This window comes from Hyaena hyaena, unplaced genomic scaffold, assembly GCF_003009895.1.
Source record: "Hyaena hyaena isolate Hyena2069 unplaced genomic scaffold, ASM300989v1 scaffold_119, whole genome shotgun sequence".
Lineage (NCBI taxonomy): Eukaryota > Metazoa > Chordata > Mammalia > Carnivora > Hyaenidae > Hyaena > Hyaena hyaena.
The window spans coordinates 32,471-43,818 of record NW_024080750.1 but is presented as its reverse complement, the minus strand read 5'-3'; the positions used below and the strand labels follow the sequence as shown (position 1 = coordinate 43,818).

The window sequence follows — 11,348 nt, the reverse complement described above, 5'->3', positions numbered from 1 at the left end:
CATGGGGAACGCTTTCGGGCGACCGCAGTGGGGTCTGGAGGTGAGGACCTGGAGAACCACCAGCGGGGAGCAGGGGTGAGGCCGCTGTGGACAGTGTTCCTGTGCCGCTTGCTCCGCAGCTGCGGTAGGAGGGAGCATCAAGAAAGGCTGATGACGTGAGAAGGATCCAGAAAACAGGTGTTTCCTGTATACATTTCAGATGTGCTAAGCAGAGCCTGCAGAGGCCACGGGGACCCCCCGAGGCCGCTGTGCAGAGAGCCTCTCAGTTGCAGCCTTGTCTACCTTCCTGGGCCCCAGGCTGTGGCCCCAACTCCCCGATAGCCAGTCCTGTTTGGGTTGAGTGAGCACACCGGACAGATGTCAGGCCATTCAGAGCCCCCATCCTGAACATCACCTAAAGGCCTCCAGGATTTCAATATGCCCGATTAATTCCAGTTGGCATCAGATGACTGAGTTTTGCCTAGAATGTTCATTTTTACAAGCCGTCCTCATTGGTTTTATTTACAAAAACGAACAGAGGCCCCGGGATACAGACCAGATGAGCTGGCAGAGCTGTCCACGGTGGAAAAAAGTCCGTTTTTGTGGACATTGACTTGACGTATGCTTTTCCCTAAGCGCGGAGGCAGGAGGAGCCGCGCTAACGGCCGCCTGGCCCGTGTTCCATCTCGTTCTTCCTGATGCGTAAAAATGTGAAGAGAAAACACCGCACCCTCTCCTATCTCCCCTGCCTGACTCACGGGCTTCCACGCTGCTGATTGCTGGCTCAGCTAAAGCCGGGGGCCCGGCCCTTGGCCTCCGTTAGAGCCGTGCCGTGCAAACCAGGCAGCCTGAGCTGAATCTTCTCACTCATGTTCCTTTTCTTCCAGAAAAATGAGGAAGGGGGTCCCTCTTAGGCGATAAAAAGGTGTGGCTTAAAAACTGAGAACATCTGGTCAGAACGGATGGCTTAATGGGAACTTCTCTAGGGGTTCTGTGCAGGCCAGGCCCCCCAGGGGGCGCGGGCATTAAGAGACCCTCAGCCCCATCGGGAGAGGCGGCCCAGGCAGCATCCCCACGCAGGCCGCCAGACACACACCCCTCCCAACAGAGCGAGATGTGCAGCTGGGGAGTAGAAATGCCACTCTGGACTGTAAGCTCTCACCGCCACGCGGCCCCCAAAGCACAGAGCGGTTCTGTGCTGGGGCCACAGAGACCCGGTGCCAAGGGCGGGCCGTGAGCTCAGGCAGGTGCGGAGCCATTTCTGCGGGGTGCGGCAATCATGTCTACCCCGCTGGGGTGACCTGGGGGTACAGTGCAGCTCCTTACGTTGCCCTGGACAAGGTGGGGACTCCTGTACGTGGCAGGGGGTGGCACGTCGTGGGCGGTGCATCAGTGTCCCCTCCCTCCCACAGCCTCTTCCTCTCCCTGACACCCGTGGGAGTCCAGAGGGGGCCTTCCCTGGGAACGAGGGCACCAGAAGGAGAAAGGCCCGAGATCCGCCAGGGTTCAGGCCCCGTTCCGAAGCTGTCTGCACATGGAAACTTCCCCCAGAGTCCTTGGACTGCAGAGAGAAAAAGTTTTTTGTTTTTTTTTTTTCCATCATCCAGCTCTGGAGGCTCATTTGTGAGACAATAGCACCCCCTCTGGTCAGAAAGCAGTATTTCCTCTAGAACTTTCCCTGAGGTTTCAGAGCATCCGTGTGCAGAAAGGTTGGGCAAGGGCAGCCCCTCCCCCCTCCCCCCCCCCCCCCCCTGGAAGAGTGTGAGGCCTCCGCGGGCCTCTCCCCCTGCGGTCAGCACGGCCCTTTTCACCTCTGGAGCCCGGCGGCCGTTCCTGCTGAACACGGGCACACGGTGGGCAGAAGGGTCCGCGGCTGAAGAAGCCCACGACCCTGCCCACTCCTCCCCTGCCCCCCTCCGTGGCCAGGCTCCCTGGGGCCAGCCCTCACTTGACACCAGCCGGGTTTGGTTTGTTCTGGTCTCTTGCAGGACCCGGGGACTGATGGGAGCCCGCCTTGCACCGACATCTGCCCGGCACCCCCCACCCCCAACCCGGGAAACCTGTGTGTGGCTTGGTTTGAAAAATTCCAGAGAGGGGGTCTGTTTATTTGTCGAAGACTCCCCCCCACGAAGCCTGAAGAGAAGGGTGCGTCCATCCCTGTCATGGAGCTGCCTCAACGTCCTCAGGAGACAGGAGAGCATTTCCAGGGGTTTCCTGGATGGCCATTTAAGGAGGTTGGTGATGCGGCCTCTGCGGTGCTGGGCAGGGCGGGCCACCGTGCTGGGCCCCCGCCTCCATCTCCCTGGGGCCCAGAGGTAGCAGTCAGCCAGAAGAGCTGGGGGGCCCGGCCTGGGCTTGCTCCCCAGGTCTTGCCCCCCGGGCTCTGCAGGGCGGCTCGATGACAGTGCAGTCCCTACCCGGTTCCTCCAGCTCCCTGTGACCCCATCAGAGAGCCGCTCGCCTCACTGATTACGATTAAGTAACACCTTGGGTAACCATCCCAGGGCGAAGGGCAAATGGAGCCCCTGGAAGCGATAGCCTGAGTTTTGTAAATGACCGTGACGGCAATCTGGTCCCTCCTACACCACACAGGACCCGTTCGGCACACGCGTAGCAGTGGAGCCAGTAATCACCGCCAGGCAGCTAACATTTGCATCGCTGCCCGCGCCCTGGCCCGCGGCTCAACAGACCCCCGAGGCAGGGAGTAATACGGTTTGGAAAACGGAAGTTCAGAGAGGATGGGCAGTTTGTCACAGTCACACAGCGACTAGGATTTGAACTCAGGAAAGGGGCTCTTAGCCTCTATGCTTTAGTGATAATTGCTTTATTAAGTGGCTCATTGTGTTTCTAAACTACTATGTGAGATGGTCAATAGGCATTATCTTTCCTAATTATGGTGACAAGGAGGTTCTGTACCATTTTACAGGTACAGAAACTGAGGCCCAGGGAGGACTACCCAGCTAGACAGGGCAGACGTGGTCTCCAAAGGCTTGGCTAACCCTTCAACTTGTACTTCGCAGCCCCTGGACCCCTCTCAGAGAGGCCCTCCTCTCAGACTCTCCATCCTCCGTGGCTTGGGTTGGGTTTACCCTCCTCCCTTCCTGACCCGAGCAGTGAGCACACGGCTCAGCCTGGCCAAGCCGAGTGACAATAATCTGGCCAGCGACGGGCATGGCCTGGGAAAGTGGTATTCCGCTGGAGCTGCAGCCTCAGCCTCCGAATGGCTTTTCTGCGGGCCCCGAGAAGGAAGCCGAGGCCACCAGCCTCCCAGGTCAGGTGCCCCCCGATGGTTCTCAGCTGCTGGTATCCATGTCACACGCAGTCCCTGCTTGCCTGGGTGAAGCCGACCGGTGTTGGCAAGAGAAGATTGTGCAAAAGAGCAAGTGTGGCTTCTAGGTCACAGAAGACAGTGCAGCCTCCTCCTTGGTCACTAGCCCTGAGGCCATGTTGTGAGGACACACGAGCAGCTGCATGGAGAGGTCCCAGCCGGAGGCAAGGGCAGCCTCCTGCCCACAGCCACGGGGCACAGCTCTTCCAGCCCTCGGTCCCTCGGACCTCAAACATGACACTCTTTCTGGATCCCTGATCCACAAAAAATTGTGTGAGGTAATAGATGTTTATTGTTTTAGGCAGATATGTGTTGTAATTTGTTACCCAGTGGTAGGCTAGTAAATAAAGAAGCAAACTTGGGGCCCTGGGGGGCTCGGTCGGTTGAACGTCCGACTTTGGCTCAGGTCACGATCTAGTGGTTCATGGGTTCAAGCCCCGATTTGGGCTCTGTGCTGGCAGCTCAGATTCTGGAGCCTGCTTCTGATTCTCTGTCTCCCTCTCTCTTTGCCCCGGCTTGTGCTCGGTTTCTTGCTGTCTTTCAAAAATACATAAACATTAAACAAAAATTATTTTAAATATACAGAAGCAAACACAGAGGAGTGCAGCACAGAGAGATGGAGGATGTCACATTCCTTGTATTTGAACACCTAGATCCAGCCATGCCTGAAGCTGGGCCATTGGCTTTCTCAGTTAACGAGCCAACCAGTCCTCATTTTGCTCAAGCCAGTGTGACTTGGATCTCCTTGTAAAAGAAGAGCCCTCATCAACACAGAGACTTTAACAAAAATATACGTACCAAGAACCCCACAGTGGTCTTCTGGGCTAAGGGGCTGCCTGGGCCCATCTTTTTAAAAAGATTTTATTTTTAAGCAGTCTCTATACCCAACATGGGGCTCGAACTCACAACCTCAAGGTCAAGAGTCCCATAGTCTGCTGACCCCTTCTTGGCCTTCTCTTCTGCGAAGGGAGAGAAACCATCTATAGATACCCAGAATGCCAGCCGGAGAGCTGTATCCTCCCCTCCATCACTGAAGAGCCTTGCCCAGGCACATGGCGCTGGTCTGTGCCAGTGGGCTGTCACTCAGAGTCCTGGCTTCAGGGCCCGTGTGGCTGGAGATGCAGAAGCAGGAGGGGGCCTTGGGGCCAGCCCCACCCTTCAGGCCTCCAGGGACACCCCCCCACCCCCAGCACCAGCTGGAGCAGGGAGACTGAGGGGGCGTTTGTGACATCGCCAGATGAAACAATGACTAATGACCTTGCCAGGCCCTGGGGATGAGGGGCACAGCAGATGTTCCGTGATTGCAGGAAGCCGGGGCAGGGGGGCTCGGGGGCCCGTGGCTCTGAACCCATGGCAGGCCGGCCCAGCCTTGCGAAGCGTGGAGCCCTCCACGCTGGAGGCTAGAGAGGGAACAGGAAGAAGGCTGTGCACCCGCCGTCCGCAGAGGCCGCCATCTGCTCCCAGGAATGACACAGACTTGCTCTGTTGTGGCTCTTTTTCTTAAAAAGCAACAAAAAGTCATCTTTTCTTTTTTTTCTTAAATGAAGTGAATCATTTTTTAAGTCGCTGTATGTTAACTTCCGTTCGATCCCTCTGCAGCAGTTTATGTAGCCCATGTTGGAGGGCTGGGTCCTCAAAGTGCCTGTGTCCACGCCCAGGGTGCATGTGTCTGACGGAGGGGGGACCCCAAGGAAAATGCTGTTCCCCGGAGGTGGGGAAGGTGGACCCAGTGGCCAGGGATCCCCCCAACTTGGCCGCACCTTGGAATCGTGGGGGAGATGGAGGGTAACGATTGGCGTGGTCACCCGACGCTCTATTGGTCCCTGTGTGGGCCTGGGAACCTGCATTGTAGAATCTCCCCAGGTGATTCTAACGAGCCGCCAAGTTGGCGAGCGGCTGAGCGGCCTCGGAGAGTGCCTCGGGGACAAAGCCCTTACAAATCCTGCTATTATCCCAATCATCGTAATAGTAATTATTACTATTATCTCGGCTGAGAAAATTGAGGCTCAGACAAGTCAACTGGTCCAGCCAATCTGGGCTGAGCACAGGGCTTCTGTGATTCCGAATCCCCAGGCAAAGATGGAAGCTATTTCAACTTCGCCAAAGTAAGAAAATTGGTGTTATTTCGGTTCTAGCTCACAATCGGCAATCACTCTACATTTTTATTTTCAGGCAGCAGGAAGCTTGCAGGGCTTAAAGAATTGGGAGGTGACTTGAGATGCTTTCTCCCAGGAGTGTGCCCCAACTCCAGATTCTGGAGAGTTCAGGGGAGCCCCAGGGCATCCAGGCACAGTTGGGGCCAGAAGTTCTCACCCTCAGGGTACGGAGCCCTACCCTGGGCGCAGTTGCAGAGTCGTGACCCTGGAGAGAGGGAGTGAGGCCGGTACCCAGTGGAAGTCTAGTCTCCCAGAGAAATGACATCTGAGTCTTGAGGCCATTGGCAAGTTCTTGCCTAGAGAAGCAGCCTTGAACTTGTGCAGGAGCAGGGGAAGGGCAACATTGGGGCTCCTGGTGGTGACAGGGAGTCCCCTGATTCACGATTCAGGGCTGGGAGCTGATTTCTCATTTATCCATCTTCCTACAGCTTGACCTTTACCTGTGCCTGTGATTGGGCAGGAACCTGTTTCACCTGGAGCACTCATTTAAAGGCAGGTTGCGGCCCGCCTCAGGTTGCTAATTTAGAAGAGACTCTGCATTTCTCCCGTGGGCCCAGGGGCTGCTGATGCTACTGGTCCAGGACTCTGAACTGCTGTCCTAATTGGCATTCGCAACGGCCTTGAGCGCAAGAGAGAGACGGAAGAGGAGCGTGGGGCTCGGAGAGCAGAGGCTACTGCCCGAGGCCATGCAGCTAGACAATGGCAGACGCAGGACTGGAACCCAGGCCCAGTCGCTCCCGGAACCCACTAACCACAGCCAGGTACCCTGCTTCTCATTCGAGGCTTGTTCTCAGACAGGGGCCCTGAGTCAGGGCAGCCCCCGAGGCGGGGTCTCCAACCTGACTACGAATCCGTTGGGAAGCGTTGAGCGTTCTTGATGCCCCCAGGCCAATTCAGTCCAAGCCCAGGGGAGGCACCAGGGTGGCAGGAGGTCCCTAGGCTCCTGGGGACTTCACTGCGCGGCCAAGTCAGAGACCCTGGGCTTCAGGGGACCCTGAGCCACTTAGCAGCCAGGCTGGGCAGGACGGCAGCAGGAGCTATACGGGCAGCCAACCGCAGCCTAGCAGATGGCTATTCCTGGGATCGGCTGTCCCCTGCAGGGGCCCTGGGGAGGGCCAGGCCCCACAGTGACCAGAGTAACTAAGGAAAGTGACTTTCCCAGCTGGTGACAATGGGGGCAGACGCCTCACATAAAATATCGAGTGCCCGGGTAGATTTGACTTCCAATTAATAGCACATACTTATTTTTGCTATGTGTATGCCCCAAATACGGCGTCTGTATTTTTTACATGCCACATAAGGGCATCCTGTATTTTTATCTGCTAAATGCAGCGATTCTACACAGGACCCTACTCAGAAGGGGACCCCAGCCCCCAGCACAGCACCTGCACTAGGTAGACACTTCTGCACATCTGGGGACAGGAGTCAGGAGGAAGGGAATGAAGGAGTGAATCAATGAGTATTCGTTCATCTAGTCAAGCCCTAGGAGCAATGGCGTGTGGCGGGGAGGTTGATTCTCTGGCTTGAGGACGCAGGGTCTGCTCAGCAGGGCCGGGATGGGGTGAGGGGCCGGGATGGGATGCTCAGAGGGAGCCCCCAGGGTGCACACAGGAGGTGCTCACTCCTCAGCCTCTGTGCCTCAGGTTTGTTCCTCACTGGTTTTGGCCCTGCCGAATGGACGCATTTATTTCCAGCTTTCATCGAGGGGTGCAGCCTTGTGTTTCTTTGGAAAGAAACTTTGGGGAGGGGGGAGGGGATTCTGGGCGCTGGAGAGTGGAGACCCTCCCCTCCCCCCAGCCCCCCGCACAGAACATCTGGTCCACGTCTTGGTTTCCGCCTCCAGAGACCCCCCAAGCAGAGAGCCCAGAGCCCACCTGGACGTCTGCTCTCCAGAAACAGGAAAACAATAAGGTCACATTGTTTGAAGCTGCTACATTTGTGGTAATTTGCTATGGCGGCCATTGGAAATGAATACAGGCTTCAGACCTCCCAGCCAGGGAATGAGTGTTTTTTTAAAGAGATCATGAGAGTCCGGGCCCACTCGGATAATCCAGGACAACCGGTTTTAGAGTCGGAAACCGAAATCTCATCCATGCAGCCCCTCCTGTCGAATCACATGCCGGTCACAGGTGCCACAGAGGAGGGCGTGGCCGTCTTGGGGGCCATCTTGGGGGCCGTCCTGCTGACCGAAGACTCGCAGGGCCCAGTGCAGGGATTGTAGGCCACAGGACGATCAGAGATGTCTCCGCGCCTGCGTGCCCACCATCGCCCAGAGCGGCACACAGAACGTTCCGGAGCCCGGGCAGCCTCCCTGTGCCCTCACCTGCTCCTCCACACCCCCCCATCCCCAAAGGTACTCATTTTCTTCCTTTCTTTTTTTTTTTTTTTAATGTTTTTTAATGTTTATTCATTTCTGAGAGGGAGAGAGCAGGGAAGGGGCAGAGAATGAGGGAGACAGAATCCCAAGCAGGCTCCAGGCTCTGAACTGTCAGCACAGAGCCTGATGTGGGGCTCGAACCCACCAACCGTAAGATCATGAGCCGAAGTCGGATGCTTAACCGACTAAGCCACCCAGGCGTCCCTAAAAGTACCCATTTTCTGAACTGCATTTGCTGTTTCTGAAAATTTCTAAGAGGCGTCATACAGTATGAATGTTTCTTTATCTCTGGTTTCTTCCGCTTAACCTTATGTCCGTGAGATTTGTTGGTATAACATGATAATCCGTTGCACGAACAAAGTCTCATATGGCTGCAGTCGGTGGACGCTGGGGTGGCCACGGGTTCGGGGCTCTTGTGGACGCTGCAGACACGCCATCGTCTGTTACAAAGAGCCTGCGGTGGCTTCTACTGACAGGTTACATGAGCCGTACCATGTATGTGTGAGCGGTGAATGACCCAGCTGTCCAGAACGCTTTTTGTCTGATTGCTGGCATTCTAGTCTCTGTTTTGCTGGTCACTCACTGCATGGCCTTGGGCTGTCATATGACTCTCTTGCCTCAGTTTCCTTTCTTTACAAAGGATGGGGCTGGATTAGTCATAAGTACATGATAAATATTGGCTATAATTGTTATAAACCCGGCAGCATAACAGAATTGAAAATATAGGGAGAATTGAAAACGGGGAAATACCAGGGTAGGGACATAGGGTGGGTGCCCACGAGTGAGTCCCGTGTGTGAAACACCCACCCCGGAGCCCACACACTCCCGAGAAGAGGGCAGGGAGGCTACAATGTCAGTTCACAGCCTCGGCACCCGGGGAAGCTTGCCTGAGTCAAGGGAGAGCAAGGTGGAGTAAGTGGGTGCTCCTGAACCGTCCCCACGTGCAAAGATTTGAAGGGAAATATGGTCTTTATTTTTTAACTCCAGTGTAATTAACATACCGTGTACAATATAGGGAGTCAACAAGTCTACACATGACCCCGCACTCATCACGATGAAGCTCCTCTCCATCCCCATCACCTCTTTCCCCTTCCTCCCCCCGCCTCCCCTCCGGTGCCCACCACTGCGTTCTCTTTATTTAAGAGTCTGGTTTTTTGTCTTCTTTTTTCTTTGCTCATTTGTTTTGTTTTTTAAATTCCACATATGAGTGAAATCATGTGGTATTTGTCTTTGACTTATTTCTCTTAGCATAATACCCTCTAGATCCACCCATGTTTTCTTAAATAGCAGGATTTCATTATTTTTATGGCTGAGTAATATTCCATTGTAAATATATACACCACATCTTCTTTATCCATTCATCTATCAATGGACACTTGGGCTGCTTCCATATCTTGGCTATTGTAAACAATGCTGATATAAGCATAGGGGTGCGTGTATCTTTTAGAATCAGTGTCTTCGTATTCTTTGGGTAAATGTCCAGGACTGGAATTGCTGGATCACATGATAGTTCTATCTTTAATATTTTCAGGACCCTCCACACTGTTTTCCACAGCGGCTGCGCCAGTTTGCATTGCTACCAACAGTGCATGAGGGTTCCTTTCTCTCCGCATCCTCACCGACACCTGTGGTTACTTGTTTTGAGTCTCACCATTCTGACAGGTGTGGGGTGACATCTCATTGTGGTTTTGGTTTGCATTTCCCTGACGATGAGTGATGCTGAGCATCTTTCCAATGTGTCTGTTGGCGATCTGTATGTCTTCTTTGGAGAAATGTCTGTTCATGACTTCTGCCCATTTTTAAATTGGGTTATTTGTTTCTTGAATGTTGAGTTGTACAAGCTCTTTACATACTTTGGATACTAACCCTTTATCAGATATATCATTTGCAAATATCTTCCCCTATTCAGTGGGTTGTCTTTTAGTTTTGTTGGTTGTTTCCTTTGCTGTGCAGAAGGTTTTTATTTTGATGAAGTCCCAATAGCTTATTTTTGCTTTTGTTTTCCTTCCCTCAGGAGACATATCTAGAAAGATGTTTCTGCAGCTGATGTCAGATAAATTACTGCCTCTGCTCTCTTCTAGGATTTTTATGGTTTTGGTCTCATATTTAGCTCCTTAATCCATTTTGAGTTTATTTTTGTGTGTGGTGTAAGAAAGTGGCTCAATTTCTTTCTTCTGCATGTTGCTGTCCAGTTTTCTCAGCACTGTTTGTTGAAAAGACTGTCTTTCCCCATTGTATATGCTTGCCTCCTTTATTGAAGATAACTCACCACATAAACATGGGTTATTTCTGAGCTCCCTATTCTATTCCATTGACATTTTTGTGCCAGCGCCATACTGTTTGGATTATTGCAGCTTTGTAGTATATCTTGAAATCTGAGATTATGATACCCACAGTTTAGTTCTTCTTTTCAAGACTTCTTTGGCTATTTGGAGTCTTTTGTGATTCCACACAAATTTTAGGATGATCTGTGCTAGTTCTGTGAAGAGTACTGTTGGTATTTTGATAGGGAGTGTATTAAATATGATTTTTATTTTTAAGGTTTTTTAAAAATGTTTATTTATATTTGACAGAGAGGGAGAGAGAGAGAGAGACAGAGTGTGAACAGGGGAGGGCAGAGAGAGGACAACGCAAAATTTGAAGCAGGGTCCAGGCTCCAAGCTGTTAGCACAGAGCCCGACGCAGGGATTGAACTCAGGGGATGTCTTAGATCATGACCTGAGCCACCGTCGGATGTTTAGTTGACTGAGCCACCCAGCGCCTCTGATTTTTATTTTTAAACCAAAACGTACAAAGTTTGAAGTAGACTGAAAAATCACTTGCATTCCTAACCTAAAAGAAGGAACTTCGGCAACATCTGGTATTTGCTCACCCATCTCCACCCTGGGGGGAAGTGGCCATGCCAGCTGCATGGCTTCTGGTGACCACTAGAGGGCAATACCATGAGTTCCAAGATTCTTATGGCCCCAAAGGAAAAAACCCAACCAGGGTCACTCATGCCTTTTGTCCCCCATTGTGACTCAAGCTGCTATTGCCTGATTACCCTGTGAGGCTGCCCAGGCTGTGCGGGTCCCCGCTGGGCTTCCCTTCCCGGTTTGCCTCCCTTCTGACCCCCAGCGTATTTGGTGGCACCACGCCCCCAGGAAAGTCCACCAGAGATGCTAGCTTGTGCCTCGCCTCCCGGTGCACCCCCGTGTCTGTCCAAGGGGTGGGGGGGTCAGTGTGGATGGGAATGTGTCTCCCGGCTGCAGGGGTGGCTCCAGGACGCCCACCCGCTCACACTGCACCCCCAGGGCGAGTATAGGGTAAAGCAAGGGAGAGAGGGGAACTGGGAGGGAGAGGGGGTCTGAGTAGGGGCTTCAGACGCTGGTCTGTGTCCTGCCAGGTGTTAGGGTCACACGAAGGTCTGGAGGGCACTGGGCGAATGCGCTCAGGAAAGGGATGCTGTGGAGTGTGTGTGTGTGTGTGCGCAGTGTCCACAAGAGCTCAGCAGTAGTGGCTGGAATGA

General features: G+C 53.6%; 1 long non-coding RNA gene across 1 annotated transcript; it reads left to right on the top strand.

Moving 5' to 3' along the window:
- Window positions 1-4,835: 4,835 nt before the first annotated feature.
- LOC120234883 lies at window positions 4,836-6,913 on the top strand. The gene is made up of 3 exons (XR_005529233.1): window positions 4,836-5,412; window positions 5,892-6,224; window positions 6,796-6,913. It is a non-coding gene; the product is annotated as an uncharacterized LOC120234883 (long non-coding RNA).
- Window positions 6,914-11,348: the final 4,435 nt, after the last annotated feature.